The sequence below is a fragment of the Macaca nemestrina genome, chromosome 1 (assembly GCF_043159975.1).
Source record: "Macaca nemestrina isolate mMacNem1 chromosome 1, mMacNem.hap1, whole genome shotgun sequence".
In the NCBI taxonomy this organism is placed as follows: Eukaryota; Metazoa; Chordata; class Mammalia; order Primates; family Cercopithecidae; genus Macaca; species Macaca nemestrina.
In genome coordinates, this window is record NC_092125.1 from 58,309,974 (window position 1) to 58,335,780 (window position 25,807).

Consider the following 25,807-nt stretch of genomic DNA (forward strand, 5'->3'; position numbering starts at 1 on the left):
AGAGGGCTGTGCTGTTCCTTGTGTATTAGTATCATTGTGTACATGCAGCTTACTATACTAGGTTGGCTTTTTATAGACAATGTATTTTTCTCTAAACTTAAACAAGGGATCTGTAACTTTGAATCTCATGTGATTATGCAAGGAAGAAGGCTTATAACCCTATAAAAAATATAGATCCAAACCTGTTCCTTACCAAATGTATTGAAATGATCCCATTTCCCAGAACAACTGTGAAGACAGAAGTTTCCCCATGCATTAGAGATCAACCCACTTTTACTGGGCTCATAAGGCCCGCATCAATCTTTCTTTGAGGACATACATATCATCACTAAAATTCAGCTCTGTGTCATGGCATATGACATTATTCAATATCCAATTTGATCTTAAAACAGAAGTTCATTTCTGGAGAAAATAAGGCCAACAAATCATATTTTCTTAAACATTTGAGTTTAATCATTTACGAGATCTCTCTTTAAAAAGTCTTCTTGGTAACAAAAAAGTATGGTAACAACAAAAATGACACAACAAATGATATACAATTATTTTGGGGTGTGTGTGTAAAATTTTTTTTTTTTTTTGAGATGGAGTCTCGCTCTGTTGCCCAGGCTGGAGTACAGTGGCGCCATTTCAGCTCACTGCAAGCTCTGCCACCTGGATTCATGCCATTCTCCTGCCTCAGCCTCCCCAGTAGCTGGGACTACAGGCGCCCACCACCACGCCCGGCTAATTTTTTTGTATTTTTAGTAGAGACGGGGTTTCACCGTGTTCGCCAGGATGGTCTCGATTTCCTGACCTCATGATCCACCCGCCTCGGCCTCCCAAAGTGCTGGGATTACAGGCGTGAGCCACCGCGTCCGGCCGTATGTGTAAAATTTAACACAAATGTAATATAAAATTGAGTTAAAATGATGTTTATATAGAAAATAATTATTTTAATTAAGTAATGAACTTGCATGTATGAGGGTCTTTTCTATTTTGTTATACTATGAATTGTAGAGCAAATTAATAAATAGTATTCTCTTAGTATTTACTTATTTGTTTAGCTATGTTATGCCAAGAGGAATTGGTAGTGATTAATAAAGAAGGACAGCTTTTGTAGGTTTTTCTTTAACAATAAATAAGCTGGACACCTTTTATATGAGTATTGTTATTAATGGCAACAACAAATCTTTAACAATGTAGGCAGTGTGTCTGGAATTTGTAAAAGAGATGCCATAAAGAGGTCAAAGGAAGAAGACAGAAAAAGTGTGGGTTTATCGCTCATGTATATTAATCCCCCAAAAGACAGGACCTGATATCGCCGCATCTTGGAGGAAGAAAACAAGACAATTACTGCGTAAACATCCCCAGTGCAGAGCCAACAAGACTCGGAGGCCCTGCCTGCAGAGGCAGATAGCGGTCACCCATCTATCCATCCATCCGTGACACACCCCCATCAGAGAAGAGGGTCTGCTTTGTGTTTATTGGGTCTGGAGCTGAGGCTGCAATAGACAACCAATATAACAGAATGGGGGCAAATCACTTAAAATGTCTGAAATTGCATGACTAGTTGACATTATGAATTTCCTAATTTATTATTCAACTTCGCTTTCCACTAGGTGCTGAGAGCATGAGCATACAAGCAACAGGAGTTTTTAAAAGGCCGGTCTTCGATGCAGACAGAGCTAAGCACCTCAGTAGTGACACAATATAAACTTCACTACATGAAATCCTGGAAGTTGATGTAAACAGCTTTTAATAGCAGTGAACATTTGTTCGCTTTGTTTAGACCATCTGGATGTTCCATTGTGTTCAGTTCAACACTGACTGCCGCCGGGTGACAGTTGATATATGTTAAGTACAAGCAAAGTGCCTCAGCCCACTCTGGGGACCTTAACGAGAACTTTTCAGTGTTTTGTGGATTATTCTGTCAGATCGCAGCCGAGTCGCCTGCATCCTTTATGGCTACATGCCAAAGTCCTCCGGCTTTTTTATCAAAGGAGAGTTTTGCTTTTACTGTTTGAAAGGTTAGGAAAACTATGCCAAAGTTCTTCCAGGCAGCTTGGAGAGCACGAGCTGACAGGAATGATTTCCAATATGGAGGAGAGAATAAAGAGGACCTTGGATCCTAAGAGAATCCAGGCTTTGCTAGTTTAATATGCGACATGTCTGACAAACAAGCCATTAAAACACCACCAAAGAAAATCTGGCCAATAAACACATAAAGCGGTTGGTTTTCTGAAGAGGAGAGATTATTCCTTAAAAGCACATTCTCCTCCACCCGCACAAACCACTGTGTGGTGTGCAATTGTGCATACGTATGTTTACTTTGTAATGCAAAGCAGCCTCCGCGTGCTCATCCTGATGTTGCATGAAGCAGAATCATTCAAGTGAAAAATGCCACTGCAAAAAAGACAGAGAACAAAACAGATCAACATTACTTTGTATAAAGATTACACAAGCATAGTTGGTGCCCTGCAGAGCAAAGAAAGGGCTTAAAAATCTGCCCTGACTCACTTACCAGCCAGTTTGCCTTTATTGGAACATCTGTGAAATGCTAAATTTGCACTTCTGGAGCTCTTCGAATCCACTGCTGTTGCTGCTGCCTGGTGAAACACAGATGAGGCATGATGGAGCTGGGATCACTTGAGAAACAAATATATTCCTGGCTTCTTTTCTTTACTACATCATTTAAAAATGATTTAATAAATGCATTTTACTTCGCTACAGAAAACATAGAAACTAGATAATGTCCAAGTCGAGTATCCCTTATGTGAAATATTTGGGACCAGAGGTGTTTAGGATTTCAGATTCTTTTGGATTTTGGAATATTTCATATACATAATGAGATATCTTGGGGATGGGACCCAAGTCTAAACACACACTTCATTTATGTTTCACATACACTTTATACAGATAGCCTGAAGGCAATTTTATACAATATTTTTAATACTTTTGTGCATAAAACAAAAGTTTTGATTGCAACCTGTCACATGAGGTCAGGTGTGAAATTTCCTAGTTGCAACATCAGGTCAGTGCTCAAAAAGTTTCAGATTTTGGAGGATTTTGAACTTCAGGTTTTCAGATTCAGAATGCTCAACCTTAACAACTTGATCTCAGATTCTTGTTCATGCTGGAAACATAACGATACCTCTTGTGTTTGGTGTCCTGCCGGATCTGAATGAAAAGTCTAAATGAAGGGCAGAAATTTTATGTATAGGTGAAATCTATGATTGATACAACTCTGGGCACGTGATTTAACTCTGGGCACATGATTTAGATAACATGTGGTTCTAACAAGTACCATAATCGTCACCCTTTCCTTCTTTATCTTAGGTGGCACAAAACAGGTAAGGAAAAGCCTGTAGGAAAAGGGGAAATTTTGAGAACCAGATAGACTAATCTATGAAATGGGGATACTAATATTCCATCATAGATTTCATCTAAGGATTAAACGAGATAGTGCATGCAAAGATGCCTGCTACAGTGAAATGTTTCAACAAATGGTTGTTGAACAAAATTGGTCACTAGACAAAAATCTACTGAAAATTTAATTATATAAAGTCATTATATAGGCAAATAAGGATCTATGACCATATATTTTTAAGATACATTAATAAACAGATAAGTTATTTTTGAGAGAGATCTCTATGTTGTATTGAACAAATTATACCAAAGATTCTTAGTTCCATTTATGGATTAATTATGTATCAAGAGCAAGATAAGTTTTCCAAGAGTTTCTAAAGATTGCGTTTCTCTGCTAATTTTTTCATGATTACAAATTAAGCAAAAAACCCTATTCGACAGTTCAAAAGAAAAAGAGAACAGAGAAGATTACTGGAAGTGTATTCTCTATTACATCTGGTAAATAAAATATATATGTGTATCATTGCATGTATTGTGTACCACTCTCAGGATAACTTTTGAAGTACCTAGAACAGTACATCATAGAAGCACAATAAATGTTCACTGAATGAATGAAAAAACCCGTAAGGGTTCCACATCTGTAATTCTACGATACAGCAATCTTGAGTCTTAGCAAACATCAAACACAATTGTCACAACAAAAAAACCACGATGAGTTTCTAATATAACAATAAACAACAACAATAACAAGTGACAAAATAGTTAAAATTTTCTGAAACAGAAATGTTCATCAGAACTTAACTGATTTTCCAAAGGATGGTGAAGTAGATGTGGATTAAATAATTATTATGATTTTTAAAAAAATTTATAGTCTTTATTGCCCATTGTATCTAACATAGTAGATTTCCAAGTGTTTTTATACTCAAAACTTATTTAAAATGACCTATCTTTATGCCTTTTCTCTGAAATAAAACACAACTTAAAGCATATAGTTTTAAAGAATAACTATAGTTGAATTATTAGAATCATGTTTGGTTTTTTTTCATTTACTTTTACTTCTCTCAAATTAAGCCATATCCAAGATAACATATGTAATATGAAAGGAGTGAACAAATAGTTTCTGTGGCAAATTGTGTCTTCAAAACACGGCCATAACATCTCCCATTCCAGAAGCTCTTCTGACTCTCTGATCTTGGTGCTCCTCTCTTCAAGTGCTGGGGTCTATGCCCCCTTTCTTTGAACCTGAGAAGACATTTACGATGATCTCAGCCAACAATATAGTGAGAATGACGCTATGCACCTTCTAAGGGTATATTTTTTTAAATGCCATGTACTTTTGCTTTGTTCTGTTGGAATCCGGCCATCAGGCTGGGAGGAGACGTAAGCTGCCTCAGAGATAGGCCCACATGGAAAGTCCCTGGCCCCAGCTCTGGTTTGGTTCCTAGATGACATTCAGCACCAACTCACCAACCATCAGAGTGAGCCATCTTGAAAACGGATTCTCTAGCCCCAAGTCAGCTGACCCACCAATGCCACATGGGGCAGAGATGAGCTCCAAGCTGAAGATTCATGAGCAAAATAAACAATTTCTTTCTTATAGACTGCTATGTTTTGTGGTGGCTTTTTATGCAGAAATACAAAGCACACATAGTTTCTAAGCTTAGAATTCTGAGATTCTACAAAGTTATATGTATATTATTTGTAATATTTTGCTTAAGTGGTTGGTAGAGCACAATTACTATTTGTGGGACTTGTTAGAAATAGTAAATGAGATTTTAGTACTAAAAAATTGGATTGAAGCTTTATCTGAACTTTATATTTCACCTACAAAACATAAATAACCTTCACCTATAAGATAGAAATAACAATTTAGGGTTTCTTTATGCTTTCTAGAGCTATCCATAACAGCAGCTATGAAACAACAATGTAACATCAAATAACTTGATTATATAAATATTTCTAAGTCAGTTGGGTAAACTGAGCCAGAGTTTCATTTTAAAAATTATGAGACATTTCCTGAGATGTAAAACTTGGTTATTAATCAAATGAAAGAATATAAATGGAAAAACACTTTATAAACCATAAATCATTCTGCTAGAAGTCAATATTTTAAAACACACACATACAACTTATTATTTCAACATCTAACAGCTCCAGTTAGACGTACATGATCAGAACATTGTAAATAATACATTTATAAATTCATTAATCCTTTTTAAAATTCCAGACTAATGAAAAATAGTGCATTTTTAAACAGCTACTTTGGCAGCAGGGGATTGGATTAGATGACCTCTTAAAGTTCTCTTCAGGTCCTATGAATCTGAGAAATACAAGCTGTCTTGCTATCTATAGACACCAGTTCAGAGAGGATTTTAAATCTAATTCCAATTATCTAAATTCTTTGCATTATACAAAAACGAAAAAAAGTCCATTTCAATGCCCATATTAATGAAGTAATAATTAAATCATCTTCCATAATAAATGGCATCAATGTAAAGATTATTCATTTCTCAAAAACTGAATATCATTTGCTTCTGATTTTATAAATTATCATTTAAGTATTTTTGATTTTTCAAATGTAACAATCTTTTAATAGCCACACACACAAAAAAAGCTCTATTATAAATCAACAGACTGCAGTCTTCAAGAGAGCGTATTTCTATATAATCATATTTTATACAGGTCCCAAAAATAAGTAATAAAAGATTTTTAAAAATCACATCTAGGCTATCTTACTGAGGGGATTTTTTAAAGTGTTAAATGAACCGCATTAATATTCATGACCTTATCTGCATAAGCAATGAAAGAGCTTTATTTGATTCCTCAATTTTCTGTATAAATAAGTGTTTAAATATTTTCTACCTCAGAACCAACAACAGCAACTCATTAGATACTTAAAAAAATTAAAGCAAAACATAAAAAGCAAATTTTGATCAAATGTAGTGGTAGGAATGAGCCAATGATTCAACAGCATCTGTACTATAACATGGAATGTCACCTAGTTTTTTAAAAAGTGAAGATGCTAATTCTGCTGATGAAGATATTGTTTTTCCCCTCTTGTGCCCTATTCATTATGCAAGGCTGCAGAATATGAAGTGGAGATGTGTGATCCGGGCGATCTAATGATCTCCCACACCTGCTCATCTGGTACGATTTTAATTAACACTCCAAGGAGGTTTGTCAAGAGTAATCAAAAACATTGTCGCTTATAAAGCTGTGGCAAGAAATCAATAGTTTTCATCAGAAAAGGTAAGGTCTGGCATAACTGAACCATTTAATTGCTTCATTCCAATAAACAAAAACTGCACATTTTAATGACTTGATTCGGGAGATCAATATCTAACCACATATTGCATTAAACAGCAACATGTGGTGGGATATTCGTAGTCATTTCCATTCTGAAAGCAGCATTCCTCTTTTTTATTTCATCCCGAGTGGCAATAGGTTGCCGCACCTATGCGGTGCTATGATTTATATCAAATGAGTGACCTCTAGGGCTGGAAGACTAGAACGGGTGACTAGCTCTCAATGGTAAGCTACTGGCACTTGACAAAGTGCCTGAAGCAGAATGAATTTACTTCTCTTTTCCTCAATCATCAACAGGCTCTGCCCTGACCCCCTTTCTGACTCCTATAACAAGATCTCCTGTCGCTGCCTGAAAAATTTACAGTCGCGTCGACTTCTCATTGAGCTCGAGTGAGTACTTCTGTCACCTTCAGTGAACTGAGTCCGCAGGAGATTTAACTAAACACCAGTCCTAGTTTAAAAACTAAATAAGTGTGTTTCCTGTAAAGCAGGCGGTGTCCAAAGGCATCTGTTTCCAAACAGTATGATATTCTAAAAAGTCAAATTTTTCTTTGCACCACATTTAATTCAAAGCAACATTTGGGTCCTGAAACTCACTTATTCATGTGGTGCCATGAATGTGAAACTCTCCTTAGCACTACAGACCTTAAGAACTATCTGTTTGCTATTGGTTGCCACCAGAAGACTGATGTCCACAGGGCATTTAAGTCATTGTGATGGTTACTTGAAAATAGAAATTCTTATTAACCTTCAGGAAATACTGTATGTAATATGCATACACCGAATACCCTCATGTTCAGCTGTAATAAATACACAGGTATGCAAGAGGAAATAAAGACATCAGATTAAATAATTAAGCAGTCTAATGCATTTGGTGCATCTTACTTCAGAAAGATATTTTAAAATATATTGTCAATAAGGACTTTAAAACGATGACTTGAAGAAATTTAGATATTAAATATCAGGATATTATAACATTCACTAGTAAAACATACACAATAAAGCATAAACCCACCTTTATGTAATATACATGACTTTTAACAATCGGCTTAAAATAAGCAATCAAAAGGAACATTTGCAAACCCCTGTGTCAACAAGGCAATTAAAAGATTGACGTTTGATGGTTTATTCCATCTCACTAAAGCCTTACGCAAAATTTCCACTCCCTCTTTAATTTTCAATTCTTCTACCCTCCCTGCTTCACAGCTCCTGGCTATTGGCTTTTACAATCTGTCCCTAGGGAGTGAGGAGTTATTACCCCTGTCGATGGAAGAGAAAGGGATGTTATTCCCTTGTCACCCTCTTCGGCTCCAGCAGATTCCAAGTGCTGATGTATAGCCTTCATTGGAGAAGGGCGGCTGAGATGCTGTTAGTCCTCAGGCCTGTCAGATCCATCTACCTGTGCCATTGGCATTACTTACTGGAGTCAGAGTGACACTCGGTGTCCCCAGAGTCAACCAAAAATCTCCAGGAGCAAACACTACACCAGGCATTCTGCTACTATGGAGTAAATACCATGACAAATGTCCAAGCCCCTTAGCAGAAAGGATTTTGCATCCTGGCCACAAGGGCAAATGCAAAAGTTTGTAGGCAAAATCCTTCAGAATTGTACCAAGTTTCTTTTGTTAGGCACTTAATATAAAATAAACATTCTGATGACTTATGAAAAAACTGACGAAGTCTCCTTAAAAACACTTCTGAGACCGGGCATGGTGGCTCACCCCTGTAATCCCAGCACTGTGGGAGGCTAAGGCAGGCAGATCACGAGGTCAGGAGATCGAGACCATCCTGGCTAACACGGTGAAATCCCGTCTCTACTAAAAAAAAAAAAGAAAAAATACAAAAAAATTAGCCGGGCGTGGTGGCAGGCGCTTGTAGTCCCAGCTACTTGGGAGGCTGAGACAGGAGAATGGTGTGAACCCGGGAGGCAGAGCTTGCAGTGAGCCGAAATGGTGCCCCTGCACTCCAGCCTGAGTGACAGAGCAAGACTCCGTCTCAAAAAAAAAAAAGAAAAAAAACAGCAACAACAACAAAAACATTTTTGAGATGCTGTAGCAATTGTTCACATTGCTTTAAATCATTTGATTCCTCTTGTTACTATGATTTCATCATTACATCATGAGAGTTAAGGAACTGGAAATTTCTAATTTATAATTCATAATTTACAAACCTATATTCTTGTTCTCTCACTCTCTGTCTCTTTCTCTCTCTCATTCAAAATATTAACAATTGCTTCCATTAATTGTCCAAAAGTATCACAATATTTTATATGGGCAGAAAATAAATCTTAATTTCTAGAATTCAGCCATGAGTTCCCCATCCTAAGAAATGTCTTGTCAGGCTCTAGTCCATGAGACTCTTCTGATAAAGATACATAGAACCTTTTATTCTTTTTGTCTTTGGTTTGCACCTCACATCTGTCCTTCTCCCACCCGTCTTTAACCAAGGTGGGTAAGCAAAGAGCGCGCAGTAAGAGTCACTGCCTGGCCTGGCCTGCTGGATGAGTTAGGAGACCTGGGTCCTGATGAGGTTAATGTCAGAGTCACTGTGGTCTGGTGCAGTGGGCTCCAAGATTCACATGCCGTGTTAGTAAAAAACAAACAAACAAACAAAAAACCCTTGAGCTTGCATCCACAACATATGTCTATTTTTTCATCTATAAGTTATATTCAACTGCATGTCCACAATAATTACCCAAAATCCTTAGAACAAAATATGCTTCAGATTTTTCCAATTTTAGCAAGATAATAGGGTGCAAATACCACACATTATGTAACACCCCAGTGGGGATCCAGGGCAGCGTCACATAATGAAACACATTAAGAGTTCTACAAAGAAATGCATGATTATTCTAATTATTCCTACCAATTGCATTAAATAAAGACTATTGCCACACTTCAGTTCAGGTCAGTTCAGGCTGAATGGCCAAATGAATTACAAAATAGCTTCAGATTTTCAGAGCTTTTTAAACACTGGGATTGTGGATAAGGGATTGTGAACCTGTACTCTACTAGATTAGGTACAGCATAAAACATTTGCTAAAAAAAAAAAAAATAAAAGGGAATGAAATAAAAATAGAAAAGGAAATTCTAACATTTTCCTCTTGTATGCCCACAGTGCAGACATTGTATTTCAGAAACTACTCCACGCTAATTCCTAAGCAAGGCTACAAGAGGTGTAAGCACAGTTTAAATCTGCCCCAAGCAGAATGAGCAGTGCCATTCAGGAGGCAGTGCCACAGAGCCAGACTTCATAGTTCCCCTTCCTCCTCTTACAGAAAACACAAAACTGCAAATTGTCTACAGTGAAGAGCCAATACCCAAGGCAGCCCTGCCAGCCCCCTAACTCCTTAGGGTGTGCAATGCCTTTATAAGTAGACTCACACCCATAATTGGGAAGAAAGAGAAGAGGATATCATGACTTGCAGGTAAATACGATGAATTGAAGAAAACAATTCCTTTGCCAAATTGATTGTTGATGAATCACCTAGGGGACTACACTCACAAAGTTTACATTTTGTGTTTGTTAAAACTCTTCCGAGTGACCAGCATTCACTAGAATTGACCCAGCCTTACCATTTCTGGTAGTAACATTTTAGTACAAGTCAATAATCTATTTCCCAGAGTGACCTCTGTTACCCCCAAGGAGCCAGGTGAATAAAGAAGCAAAAGAGGCTGAAGCACATTGATAAAGGGTGTATTTTTTGCTTGAAATCTTCAGTGAAATAAGTTTAAAATTGTAACATAAAGCACTTTCCACAAGGAGCCACCATTCATCATAAGTGGCTCTTCCTTCAACCCCGATGGCCAGTTCCTTGTTCACTCTCACTCACTTGTTTTTTTAAAGTGAGAAGAACCATAAGGAAGCCAAATAAATGATTAATGATGTCAGGGAACACCTAGACTATTCCTAAGTGTTATAATTTCCTTTTCTCTAAATTTTTCCTTTGGCTTATATTTATTTTGGCTCACGTAGAAGAGAAGGGTGGTGCTTTTCTGATCATTGATTGCTCTCCCAGTGACAATGCCAGAAACCCAAGCAGAACAGATGCCCTGACCACCCACCCCTCCTCACTCATTCCTATCCCGTAACTATTGGCCATCCAGTTTGGGTCAGACACAGAATCAGACTTCATAGTACCCTTCTCTCCTCTTACAGAAAACACAAAACTACAAATTATCTACAGTTAAGAGCCAAGACCCAAGCCAGCCCTGCCACCCCGTAACTCCTTAGGGGTGTGCAATGCCTTTATAGGTACACTCGCACAGATATTTGGGAAGAAAGAGGAGAAGTCGAGTGTGGTGGCTCCCAGCACTTTGGGAGGCCGAGGCGGGCAGATCATCAGGTCATGCGTTCGAGACCAGCCTAGCCAACATGGGGAAACCCTGTCTCCACTAAAAATATAAAAATTAGCCGGGCATGGTGGCGGACACCTGTAATCCCAGCTACTTGGGAGGCTGAGGCAGGAGAATCACATGAACCCGGAAAGTAGAGATTGCAGTGAGCCAAGATCAGGCCACTGCACTCCAGCCTGGGCCACAGAGCAAGAGTCCATCCCAAAAAGAAAAAAGAAAAAAAAGAGCTCACAGGTAAGTATGGTAAAAAATCAGAGCAATCAATGATCAGGGTGGTTCCCCTAAGCCCCTCCTCCAACCACCCTGCCGGGACCTGGGCCTAATGGACCAGAAAAGTCTGTTGATGAATGCAGAAAGTTTTAGAAGTCACATCAGCTGTGTTCTTATCCAAAAGTACCTCAGTTTGCCCCTCACAAGCACCAATTAATGTAGCCACGTTACCAAAGCTATTTCAACTCTAGACTCAATATTACATACCCGAAGGAATTCTATTTGCATATAATTTGTGCTTACTTAATGTCAGCAATTATAAAAATGTCCTCTGTCTCCTTTTCAACAAAGAAGGGCTTTTTATACCACAATTTTGAGATGTCCCCATAGAGGCCTGATCACTCTCAAATAGCAATGAATACAGAGATTTAAGTTCCCCAAAAAAATTTTCCTAGGAAAAAAAAAGTGAGATATCTTTTTTCTTTTTTTTGCCTCCATTGTGAATGTGTCTATTAGCTTGTATTTTTGTCTCTCACTCATGTCTTAGGTTCAGCGAAAATATTACCCACAGTGTGCAGATAAGGTCTGACCCAAACTGGATAGCCCATAGTTACAGTACCTCTTTACGGTGTCAGACTTATTCCAGCCATATTTTCAGGAGGCGAGTCAGTCCCCACGGATGACAGAAAGATGTGCAAATAACGAGTCATCTCACCCAGGGTGCCTTGAGTTCCACAGTAGGTCTGTCCGGTAGAAATACAATGCCAGCCATGTACATAATGTAAGTTTTCTTGTAAAAAGGTAAAAAGAAACTGTTGAATTTTTACCAATATATTTTATTTAATTAAAAATATGTATATACAAAATTATGAATTAGATATTTTATAATATTTTTTCATGCAAAGTTTTCAAAATACAGAATTTATTTTACACTCACAGGCCATCTCAACTTTTTCATCAGAAATAGTTGATATCAATTTAGGTTTCTTTCTTTCTTTTTTTTTTTTTTTTTTTTTTTTTGAGACAGAGTCGCACTCTGTTGCCTAGGCTGGAGTGCAATGGCATGATCTCAGCTCACTGCAACTCTGCCTCCCGGGTTCAAGCAATTCTCCTGCCTCAGTCTCCTGAGTAGCTGAGAATACAGGCACACACCACCATGCCTGGCTAATTTTTTTATTTTTTGGTGGAGATGGGGTTTCACCATGTTGCCCAGACTGGTCTTGAACTCCCGACCTCAAGTGATCCACCTGCCTTGGCCTCCCAGAGTGCTGGGATTACAGGCGTGAGCCACTGCCCCAGCCGATTTAAGTTTCATAAAATTGCAAGTTGAAAATATACCCAAGTTGTTCTGAACCATACCTAAAGGTTTTTCAATAACAGACTCAAGTTATCAGTTTTTACATTTAAACTTAATTAAAATTTAAAATTCAGTTCCCTAGTCATGACAGCTACTTTGTAAGTACCTGATGGCTGCCTACGGCTGAGTTCGGAACTGTCATGGTAGGTAGTCCTAAAGGAATATGTAAAAGGCTGGCAGGCCAGAGAACAGCTTCCATCCTTTTCTGTTCACCTTGGGGTCTCTTCAGCCTGGCAGACAATCCAGTTTTGCTCGTGTCCTCGGCTCTCTAAGAGAAATTCACAGCTATTTTATGTTTACCATGGGGATATGGTGGGGTGACTTTCACCACACCACGCAATGTCCCCTCATGAGACCACGTCTCAGTCAGGGTTTGAAATGGGAAGCAAAACCATGATAAGCATCATAGATTGAGGGATCTATTATAGGATTTGGACATTACACGGATGAGGGAGGCAGGAGGTTGAAAGATCAGGGATGTGTCACTAACCGACCCTCCTGTGACACTGGCAGAGGGGGAGAGTGGGAGCTTACAGGGCACTGTAGAAAGCTGGGAACATCTAGATGCTAGAGGTTGGCATGGAGACACTACAGAAGGCTGTTGCTGCTGCACCTGGTGGTAAGATGGGTTTGCTCTTGTCTTCAGGCACGAAGAGCCAGATGCAGAGAGAGAGGAGAGCAAAAATAAGTTGGGACCTACTGGCATCTCTGTGTCTCTTTCTCAACTACATCTATCTCTGTTAACCTACAGAAAATCACTGTTGATTCACTTCTACCTTCTCAATCTTCCACCATTTTCTCTTTCAGCCAATTCTGCCCAGAGCCACAGAGGGAAGGGGGTCCTGGGAACAGTGGTTCCACTTAGCCAAGCTGACACAATACAAAACCACCACGGATGCCGTAAAGAAGTTTCTCTCAACTCTCAGGACGGGGTGAAATGTTTCTTCTAAGAAAATAGTTTATTTTTATCTCATGCACACTGTGAATCACATATCTGATGGCATTTTTCTTTTGTTTTGACCGCTGAGAAACTCAGAACTGAATTTTCAGACTACTTTTCGTAACTACAGGTATCATGACGTGTTTACATGTTAATCTTCTCCGAACTTTATTTTTCCAGTTGGCCTCCCCTTCTCTCATTTGTCTGTTTTATCTTGTGTATTTTTATAAGTTGTCCCAAATGATTTTTGATGGGGGGAGTCGATAAATAAATGGACGGGGGCTAAATATAGGCAGATGGACAGATGAATAGATGGATCTGACTGCAGCCAACCTCTCCAACTTGTCTTATGCCACTCTTTTCTCACTGCTCCAGACACGCTGCCCTGGTTCTTCCAACACACCAAGCTCCTCCCATTTCATGGCCATTGGGGTTGCTGTTTCTCCTCATGCTTGGCTGGTTCCTTTGGATGATGTGGGACTGTTCTTTTTATAACAGAATCCCTCACCTCTCAACCCACACGGTTCCTGGTATTCTACCCTACTTCCTTCACCGCTCTTATCTCAGTCTGACATAATATGTTCAATTATTGCCTACTTATTTATCTATCTTTCTCTACCTTAAAAGGATGTAAGCTCCATGAGGGCCATGACCTTGCCTGTCTCTCTACTGCTGAATCCTCAGAGCTAGAACAGAAAGCCTGGCAGAGTGGACTCTCAATACATGTGTGATAAAAGAATCAATGAATGGATGAGCAGCCAATCAATCTATTGATACCCACTTTTTATTTTTAAATAACCTACAATGTGACGTTCTAGTTCAACAAATTCACCACTAATAACTTTTTTATTGGTGAGGGTAGATGGAACGTGTTCTCTCTAGTTGTGTAAATCGTGTAGTCAAAAGGTGAGGAAATTTTGCCTATCTCTCCTTTCACCAGATAAACAGTTGTCAAGAGTTTTCATTACCACCTATGCTTACATCATTATTCCACACTTCTACTGAGTGTGAAGAATACTGAGATAGTTTGTGTTTATTTTGGAGCTACTTGTTTTGCACCTGTGCTGTAGGCCAATCCCATCCTCATCCAATTCTTTTAACAGAGAAAGCAAAAGTAGATTACGGGAAACCTGGGAATGTTTTCACAAATAGTATTTGCCATTGTCATCAATCCTGTCTTTAAAAGGAAATTTGGGCCTGGCATGTTGGCTCATGCCTGTAATCCCAACACTTTGGGAGGCCGAGGTGGGTGAATCATTTGAGGTCAGGAGTTCGAGACCAGCCTGGCCAACATGGCAAAACCCTAGCTTTAACTAGAAATAGGAAAATTAGCTAGGAATGGCTGTGAGTGCCTGTAATCCCAGCTACTGGGAGGCTGAGGCAGGAGAATCACTTGAACCCAGGAGGTGGAGGTAGCAGTGAGCCGATATCAAGCCACTGTACTCCAGCCTGGGTGACAGAGCGAGACTCTCAAAAAATAAAATAAAAGGAAAGGAAATTTTGACATTCCTTCTCTTTTTTGGGATAATAAAAGTCAGGGCCTCCTGTGGATTCTAGAAATTATCCTTGGAAATTCTTTTTTTTTTTTTTTAGATGGAGTCTTGCTGTGTCACCCAGGCTGGAATGCAGTGGCACGATCTCTGCTCATTGCAACCTCCACCTCCTGGATTCAAGCAATTCTCTTGCCTCAGCCTCCCATGTAGCTGGGACTACAGACACATGCCACCACACTCGGCTAATTTTTGTATTTTTAGTAGAAACGAGGGTTTCACCATGTGGCCAGGCTGGTCTCGAACTCCTGACCTCAGGTAATCTGCCTGCCTTGGCCTCCCAAAGTGCTGGGATTACAGACATGAGCCACCACACCCTGCCTATCCTTGGAAATTCCAATAGGCAGGAATGTTGGTGGCTCTTTTCAGTTGCATCTAACTTTTACATTAGATGTTGCCCTGAACCACAGGCATGTCACAAATGAAATGATTTGAGAATATTTGTAGTATAGATCTACATATAGATTTTAGGTTTAACACCTACACTCAGGTAAGAACACTTCTAAGACTAGGGAACAAAGTTCAAAAAAATCTTTTAAAAATGTGTCTACAAGAGGCTAAATATTATGATTCCTCTTATATGTGGTACCTAGAATAGGCAAATTCATGGAAACAGAAAGTAGAATGGTGGTTGCCAGCGGCTGGGGGAGGGGAGAACGGAGAATGGTTGTTTAATCGGTACAGAGTGTCAGTCTGAGATGGTGAGAAAGTTGTGGAGGTGGATGGTGGTGATGGTTACACGACAATGTGAAAGCACTTAATGCCACTGAATTTACACCTAAAAACAATAAAAATAGGAAATTTTGTGTGCATGTTACCACATTTTTATAAAAAGGCATCTAGTTGTCGAGTCTGCCTCAGTGCACAGAGTCATAAACTAGCCAATGTAATCGGACAGCACTGCCTTCAGACCTTGCAGCAGGCTGAGTAATGGCCTGCAAAAGCATCCCGTCCCGATCCCCGGAACGTGTGAATGTTACCATTCATCGTGGAATACAGTTAGCAGATGTGATTAGGGATCTTGAAGTGGGAAGATGATCCAGGATAATCTCGCTGGGACCTAATTGCAATCCAAGTGTCCTTATAAGAGAGGTGGCAGGAGATTTGACACAGAAGAGAAGAAAGCTGTGAGATGCCAGCCAGCGGAAGTGCAGTCAGAGAGAATGGGTGCCACGCTGCTGGCTTTGAAGATGGAGAACGGGGACAGCGCCAGGGAATGCAAGGAATGTGGGTCTAGAAGCCGGAAAAGGCAAGAAATGGATGCTTCCCCTTAGCCTCCGGAGCCAGTGCAGCCCTGCCGACACCTTGATCTTGGCCCAGGGAAACTGACCTCAGACTTATGACCTCCAGAACTGTAAAAGAACAAATGTGTATTAGTTTTAAGCCACCAAACGTGCAGGAATGTGTTGTCGTAGAAACAGGAAACTAATACATACATGATGCTCATCTATTTATAGAACAAATATCATATTTCAGTATTAAAACTATGTTTTTGATACAAAATGCCTAGTATATTAGGTACATTCCCATTTTTTTCTTAGAAAGCTTTGTATTAAAGGTGTTATATGACATGGTATTGGTATCTCGGAATTATAATCAAATAACTCTACTTGGAAGTTCAATTTTTAAATGCTCAGGAAAAACCTACCAGAAGCAAGCTATTCATAACCTATGTATCGCCTAAAATATTCTAATATACTCCAAAATGCCTTTTAATCCAAAATCAGATTTCTTTTTAGATGGAGAAGGCAAACAGAATGGAGTTAAATGCCCTTAAATTTGCATTTATTTTAGGTTTAGCGCTTACGCTCAGGTAAGAACACTTTTAAGACTAGGGAACACGAAGTGGACAAACACTTAGCTCCCACAGAAAAGCTGAATACCCTCCCAAACCTTGGAAAAGCAACGTGAAGTCCATCCTAAATCACTGTGGGAAGCCTCAGCACTGAAAACATCCTTCAAGATTATTCAGTATTCTTCACTTAAGCCTTTGATTCCTTCACCAAAATCTAAAATGATAATATTTCAAGAACAGGCCAGGTACGGTGGCTCACACCTGTAATCCCAGCACTCTGAGAGGCCGAGGCAGGTGGATCACTTGAGGTCAGGAGTTTGAGACCAGCCTGGGCAACATGATGAAACCCCCATCTCTACTAAAAATACAAAAATTAGCTGAGCGTGGTGGCGGGCGTCTGTAATGTCAGCTACTTGGGAGGCTGAAACAGGAGAATCGCGTGAACCCGGGAGGCAGAGGTTGCAGTGAGCTGAGATTGAGCCTTTGCACTCCAGCCTGGGTGACAGCACGAGACTCTGTCTCAAAAAAAAAAAAAAAAAAAAAAAAACACACAGATGGAGCTTTCAATACTGAATTGTGGAAATGTTACGCACTTCTGTATGTCTGGTTTGTATCATTTCCAAGTGGTGACCACTAGGGGCAAACACAGAACATGTTCTCTCCAGTCAGAGATTCACTACCTTCAATGCCACCAGCATCGACCTTCACTGCAGGCAGGTCTCCTCTCCATCCTCTGAAGGGCAACCAGAAAACCACTTCTTTCTCCAAGCTCTGTGCCTCCCATGGGAAGTCTAACATGGAGATTACACAGATATGTGCAAAATGTGGACATTCAACAGAGAATCTAACAAATAATACTGAGACTTTCTAGTAAAGAATTAAACTCCAGCTGGGCACGATGGTTCATGCTTGTAATCCCAGGACATTGCGAGGCCAAGGCAGTAGGATCACTTGAAGCCAGGAGTTTGAGACTAGCCTGGTCAACAAAGTGAGACCCTGTCTCTACAAAAAAAATAAATAAATAGACTAAATTAAAAATTAGCTGGGTATGGTGGCATGCACTTGTAGTCTGAACTACTCACGAGGCTGAGGTGGAAGGATCACTTGAGCTCAGGAGTTTTAGAATACATGAGCTAGGATCACATCACTGCACTCCAGCCTGGGCAACAGAGTGAGGATGATGATGATGATGATGATTAAATTTGCAAACGTCATCTTCTAATACCACTCAAATTTGTCTTGTCTTCATTTCCATGTCCATCACCCTAATGTAAGTATCATTATTTCACACCTGGTTTATTGCAAGATCCCCTTTACTGATCTCCCTTCATCCCTCCTTGAGTTTCTCTGATTCATTCTCCAATGAACAGCCTAAACTATCTGTACTAAACGTTAATCTTATCACACCACTTATTCCGAGTCCTACTTAAAACCCTGCAGTGGTTTCTCCTTGTTCTGAGGAAGATCAAAATCCTTGCTAAGGCAAACAAAGGCTCTCCAAGGCTAACCCTGCCATCCTCACCATTTCATCTTCTCCCTCAGGCTCTCTGCCCTCAGCAACACGGAGTATCTTTCAGTGCCCCAAATGTGCAGAGGTCCCACATATTCCAAGGCCTTTCCTTTTGTGATTTCTTCAGGCCCAGGATGTAGCCTCAGACACCACCCTTGCTCTTTGCTGGACTAATTGCCAGTAACAAAGGAGTTCTGAGGACTAAGCCAGTCAATATTTTTAAAGCCCTTAGAGCAGCATCTAGCAACAACTAAGGTATTTTTAAAATTAATTATTATTACTAATATTAGTATTATTCCTCATCCATATGGATAAATATGAAACTTAGTCCCATAGATTTCCATAGCAAACCTTCAGACTCTCTAGTCTAGGTCAGGTTTCCTTGTTAACGCACAGAACAGTGTTCAGGGGGTTGATCTCACTTTGTAATTATGTATTTATGTTTGTGGTCACTTAAAACCATCTCCCTTACTGGACTTTAAAGTCCAAGAGATCAGGGGCTGTACTCTTCATCTCTCTTGTTTCCATGGTGCCTGTCTCTAGTAAAGGTTTAAAATGATGATTGTTGAATAAATTTGTAGTACTACATAATATAAAAATGGTTAGACTCATTTAAAATATAGTGTTAATATGCAGACCTTATGGTATATACAAAATTCACTGAGAGGTGCCCCGGAGAGGGGCATCAAAGAGATACTGAATTTAGTCAGCTCTTGCCAACACAGTGCTGCAGAACAAACTGTCCAAACTCAGTGTTCTACAGCAAAACACTGACTGAGTTGAGCTCCCCTAAGTGACTCCACTCTGGGTAAGATCAACTGGACTTGCGTATGGGTTGAGTAGAGACCTGTTCCACAAGTCTCTCAACCTCCCTAGACCAATGGCTACCTGGGACAATCGCTTCCCAGGTTGGATCCCCAGAGCCCAAGATCCAAGAGCAATGTGCAAGCACATTTACGGCATCAGCTTATGGTACATCTGCTATCAGTCTTTTGGCCAAGGCAAGTCACATGGCCAAGTCCAAAGTCAACGAGACAGAGAAGTATACACTGCCTGTGGTGGGAGGGGATAGGAGGGATTATTTGCTGAACAATAATTTAAATGATCACAGACGGTCAAGCTCCAAAGCAATTGAATCTGAGGCAAAATGAGATGCCAGAGCCACTGCCAGCTTGGGGAGACAAGTGGCAATTATGTAGTCACTGTGAACAGAGGCAACAAACAATGGTATCAAATGTAAGCCCCAAATTCAAAGTCACAAATAAGAGCCACCACTGAAAATTGACGTACAATGGAGATGCTTCTCGCTTTGGCAACTCTGTAACATGCTCCAGGGTGAGTAACAGCTGGGATTTATTTAGCCATAGTAATGAAACCACGGTAATGAATGCCAAGGAAGCCTTACACCATTACTGGAAGAGTGTAAAAAGTGAGCATGTAAAGAGGAAAAAAAATGCAAAAAAGAAGGGATAGAGAAGAAATTAAGCGCAGTTAGAGCAACAGAATTATGAGTCATTTTTATATGTTTTGAAGGCTTCCAGGACCTTCTCCTGCTATGTCCTCTGCTTCTCCTGTCATACTTTTTTTTTTTTTTAATCTGTCTTCTTCTAGTTCCTATATACTCATGAAGGCAAAGACCACAAGTCTGATGCAGTCCCCACTCTATCCTCAGTCCCTTGGCACACAGTAGATGGCCAAAAATATTCATGGAATGAATAAATGAAATTCATAGTTGGATGACATCTAAAATTATCAACTAAATAATGGATTACTTTCTCCTGTTTGTCCTGTAAAAATAGGATTTTGACTCATTTTTAATAAATCAATTTTAAAATTAGGATTTTTTTTTTTTTTTTTTTGAGATGGAGTCTTGCTCTGTTGCCCAGGGTTGAGTTCAGTGGCGCGATCTCGGCTCACTGCAACCTCCACCTCCTGAGTTCAAGCGATTCTTCTGCCTCAGCCTCCCAAGTAGCTGGGATTACAGGCACGCGTCACCACGCCCAGCTAATTTTTGTATTTTTAGTAGAGACAGGGTTTCACCATATTGGCCAGGCTGGTCTCAAACTCCTGATCTCATGATCCGCCCACCTCAGCCTCCCAAAGTACTGGGGTTACAGGCGTGAACCACCGTGCCCGGCCAAAATTAGGAATACTTTTAAAGTCATGGTGTCTGCTATTTTGCTGGGATCTTCTGCTGTCTACTTCTAAACAACTGCTAATTCTAATATAAGAATTTTCACTGCAAAGAAATACTGTTGAATTTTTTACTGTTGAATTTTTTTCTGAAAACAGTATCAACTCAGCATATTATTGGTAATGGATACTTTAATCCCAATTTCTACTCATTCTTCAAACTTCAGCTCGGACACCACCACTTCCAGAAAGTCCTTCCAGATGCCACCAGCACCTTCAACCTAAGCCCAAGAGCCCCTCTTTTGTGCTCACAGCAATAACTGTACATACCCTTTTTTTTTTTTTTTTTTTTTGTTTGCACTGGCCGTAGTCTTTCATGTTAGTTATAAATAAACAGTTGTTGAACTCAGGGGAATTGGGCACACGTGGCAGGCGAAGCCTGTGTGACCTTGGCCAGAATCCTCTTCATAGGGCTTCTACTGATTTAGACTGGCTCTTTTTTGAAAGCAATATGGTACCCTTGAATCAACACAAGCATTCATTGATGTTCCCTTACTATTGCTTGCCTGACTGGGGTGCTATAGAGACACATACTTCTACAGGCATTTAAAATGAAGAGAGATCTAAGGTAAATATAACAATAGCTAATGTTGCAGGGGCTTTACGCATATTAACTCATTTAATCTCCCCTACAACACGCAATACTTTTCTATGAGGTAGAACCATTGTTATCATTCCCATTTTGGACAGAAGGAAACAGAAACAAAGAGAGGTTAAGTAACATGCTCCAAGTCACACAGCTGCCAAATGGCAGAGTCAGGTTGAAACCACAGCAGTGCGGCTTGGAGGCCTGTGCTCCAAACCACCATGTGACTGCCTCCCTGCTGCTACTGGTGCACAGCAGCTGCCCCCACAACCAGGGCCTTTCTGTTCTTGATTTTAATAATAAATTCACTCAGTTGTTTGGTTTATGTTTCGAGGGTAGAAGAGAGGAAGATACAGTATCATTTTATAATCAAAGGGAAATAAAATGCTATTTTGAAAAAATACAAACTCAATTTTAAAGGTGTTATGGACTAAATAATACCCCCCTAAAATACGTATGTTGAAGCCCTAGCCTCCAGTGTGACTGTATTTGGAGACAGGGACTTTAAGGAGGTAGTTAGGTTTAAATGAGGTCAAAAGAGTGGGCCTAAGTTGATAGGATGGGTGTCCTTATAAAAAGAGGAAGTTGATTCTGCTAAGAGAGAAAAAAAAACAGGAAAAAAATGAACAACAACAACAAAAATAGAGGGAGAGACACCAGGGACTTCTCTCTCTTCACAAATACAGAAGAAAGGCCATGTGAGGACAGAGTGAGAAGGCAGCTGTCTGCAAGCCAGTAAGAGAGCCCTTACCAGATACCAACCCCATCAACACCCTGACCTTGGACTTCCAGCCTCTGGAACTGTGAGAAAATAAATGTCTGTTGTTTAAGCCACCCAGTCCATGGTATCTTGTTAGGGCAGCCCAAGTAGACTGATACAAAGGGCAATGTGCAAAGAAGCCTCATATTTCCATCCATTACAAAGAGAAGCTAAGGATGAAGAAATAAACAGTAAGGGAAAGAAATGTATTGAAACTAATTGGTCAAACAACACAACCCCATCAGGGAGTGCCCCACTCTAAAGTACATCACACTCTGGTCATCAGCAAGAAATATTTGCCAAATATCTACCATCCTTGGCCCCAAGAAGTTAAGGCTTTCATTAGGGCACCATGGCACATACTGACCTAGATGTGAGAGTGGAAATATATAAGACTATTAGACGATATATGCCTAAAAATGGTACAAGTGTTCAGAGAGAAAGTTTCATTTCAACAATGGTTTTTGGAGTATTTAGAATTTGATATGATTCATACAGAAAGAACAGGTTGCAAGTAAGCAGTCACGTGGAGTAAAAAATTTACATCAGGGCAATGGCGTTTGCAAAGCCTAAGCGGCTGAAATGCAATTGGCATATTCAACAACCAATAACTAAAATGTCAGTTCTTCAAAACAGGGGAATGAGTTGGAATGCACACATGTAGGGATAAAGTGGAAAGGTTAGTGTACAATTTTGAAAACGGTAAAAAACAGATATCTTGGTATTGAATTTATCTCATACAGGGGATGGCAAGATGGGAAAGAACACATACAAAGATGTGTTTGAGAAGATTATTCTTAGCCGGGCATGGTGGTGCTTGCCTGTAATCCCAGCTACATGGGAGGCTGAGGCAGGGGAATTGCTTGAAGCCAGGAGGCGGAGGTTGCGGTGAGCCGAGATCACGCTATTGTACTCCAGCCTGGGCAAGAAGAGTGAAATTCCGTCTCAAAAAAAAAAAAAAAAAAGCAAGAAAGAAAAAGAGAAAGAAGATTATTCTGGAAGATGAGTGTAGAGTGGACTAGTGAGGAAAGAATCTGGAGGCAGGATGAATAGCTGGAAGAAAGAACAATAATCCAATCTTGGATTCTAAGATCTTGAATTCTAGATTAGCTGGTGGCAATGATGATCATCAGGACCCAATGTGAGTGGCACTGAACAGGAAGAAGTGAGCCCCAGCACGGGCAACAGAGTGAGGCCCCATCTCAAAACACAAAGCAAAATAAAATAACAAAATTACTTTCCTTACTGATGTTGTAAAAATCGACGCTTAAAGCAAATGTTTTTGCCATCACTATTGTTGTCAACTACAAAAAACAGCTTTGAGCATCCCAGAAAATGCACCACCACCAGTAGGCAATGCCACACTGCCCACACTCACAATGCAGACGTGCCATCAGTGGCCTAACAGACCCCATGGGGTACTTTCCAGCACTTAATGTTCCATGGTCCTATGATGCTAACGTGAGGCTCAAAGCACAAGTAGTTAAGTTCAAAGTCTGGCAACCCCCGTTCCAGATCCCATTATTGATGCATTTATCACATGATTTTCTCCTTTTAAGTAAAGACCTGGGTGTTGGAAAAGACTGTTCCCTTAAACAAAATATTCAATGTCACTGTTGTGTCCTTAAAGATAACTATGACAGAAATAATAATACCTTCAGTAGAGGATTTGCAGACGACCTGGCAATAACTCCGCATTCTCTCAGGGGTCTATAAGACAACAGGTTGATGATGACTTATCTAAAAAATGGATGGACAACAAATATTTCAGGCAATCCTCCGTAAATATTGTTTCTCTCTGCAGAGCTTTTGAAAGGTATTAATGGCAGTGAGTGTGAGATTGTATTTCCTGATAAGAACCTGGAAAGCAACTATACCAGGTAGCCAGTTAAAAGCAAAACAGTAATCAGATGACATTAGGACCCTGCATGTGCACATGTGTTAAACAGGCAAAAGTGCTTTAAAAGTCAGTTCTGAATCATAAGGCATACTCTTCTTTCCTTTCTTAGTCATCCCAATTACAGCTTTTCCTACCTTTAATTCTGCTAATCAGCTAAAATAACTACTCATGTCTAACCTCCCATAAGATATGACAGGCCACTAAAATGCAACTTTGAAAATGAAATGCACACACAGTGATATGTAACATGAACTCCTGTGCGTTGTAAAATAATAATAAATACAATTTTACAAGATTCAACATGAGGTTCCAAACAAGCCTTTTATGAGCAAGGGCAGTATTTCACCATGCTGTTTGTATAGGTACCAAAAGTTTGTTGTTTTTTTTTAATTTGTTCCTTTGGTACTCAAGAGAACTGGTTTCCATAGAGAACCGGTCTGCAAAGACAGCATTCAATATATCCAAATAAAATAGTGGATTCATTAAGATCCACCTTTGATTACTAATATGTACTAATCAGTTAGCTACATGACACTGGGCCAGTAGTCACCTATGCCCCCTGATCCATACAACATTGACTTCTGTGATAGACACACAGGGACTAAATAGGACATAGCACATGTGTCATGTAGGACGGCAAGAAGGGATTTATTTGCAGAAGACACGCAGATCTATGCCAAGGGAAGTCAACCCCTAAGCTGAGCCTCTCAACTCCATTCACATTCTCAGACTATGAGTTAAGTCAACTCAAACCTCAATAAAATGGTACCAGTGACTTAAAGGTAAAAATCTCTCATCACCTTCATTGTAAAAAGGGCCATTGAACTGTGGCTGCTACTTCACCAGCCCTGATTCAACTTCCCTTTAAAAAAAGAAAAGATTTCTCCTTAACATTTCTCATTTTCTTCTTCGTATTTGCACTAGTTATTTCAAAAGAGAAAAACAAAAGAGTAATTCTCTCTGAAGAAATGAAATACTCAGGTAAGCGGGCAACCAACAACCACACAAACGTCTGTGAATTGCATAATCAATTCTGTGATTAGGCAGAGGAGAGCTCTGCACCCACATTGATTGTAAAATGCAAATCTGAATACAGCTAATCTTCACATAAATATCATAGGTATAGTATTGATTTTTTTCCCTTGTGATCATATGTAAAATTAACTATCTACAGTAATGGTAAAGAAGTAACATATTATTATTTGAAGGTGGCTTGTAATAAGTTAAAGATGCATATTGTAATGTCTAGAGCAACAATTTGAACGCACACACAGTGAGTGTGTATAGCTAAAAACTCAATAGAAGAGATAAAATGGAATATTAAGAAATGTTCAATTTACTCAAAAGAAGGCAAGAAAGGAGGAAGAAAGAAACAAAGAAGCTGGAACAAATACAAAACAAACGTGATGGACTTGCATCCATCCATATTAAACACTCTAATTTAAAGTGGTGGTAAAAAAAAAATTGTGAGAAAGGCATCAGTAACAAGGACATTGTCCACCATTTCCCATCCTTTTATTTAAAATAGATCTTTGTTAATATATTTCAATGCCTGTTTGTTGCAGTTTCGTATGTGTTACATGGTAATTGGCTCCACACAGAAGAAAAACCTCTCTAGATAATCTCAACTAAGGCTCCGTCAGCAAAAGACCCTCAATAGAGAGTAACATGGTGGATGTAAACATACTAAGGCTGCTGCTGCCATCAGTAGAAATGCTTGTTTATTTAACTGATGGCTGCTGCCTTCACATGAGTACTAGGGATACAGAATGAAATGGACTGGACTTGGCAAAGGGATATGTTATCTTGTATACTTTTTTGATCCCCAACCACTCTTGTGAGTTTGAAACAGCCACTCGGTGCTTCAGATATGTAAACATTTTATTTTATTTTATTTTTTACAAGGCCACAGCTAACATTGTAACAAGTAAAAATTTTAAAAGAAAGGTTGAGACATTAGTCTCTCACACACACACAGAGCTCAATAAATTTGACATTAG

The 25,807-nt window shown here is 39.6% G+C and overlaps 1 long non-coding RNA gene across 4 annotated transcripts in view; it reads right to left on the reverse strand.

The window, feature by feature from the left end:
• Positions 1-272: 272 nt before the first annotated feature.
• Positions 273-25,807, reverse strand: part of LOC105484687 (uncharacterized) — a 135,213-nt gene continuing 109,678 nt past the window's right edge. For 3 of the 4 annotated variants that reach the window (XR_011612493.1, XR_011612491.1, XR_011612485.1), the window contains 2 exons: positions 2,501-2,585; positions 273-2,382 (listed from right to left, as the gene is read on the reverse strand). This is a non-coding gene — a long non-coding RNA (uncharacterized lncRNA). Of the gene's footprint in view, positions 2,383-2,500; positions 2,586-11,835; positions 11,960-12,679; positions 15,182-25,807 lie in introns of those variants that run through there. The other variant, XR_989146.3, reaches the window with a different exon arrangement.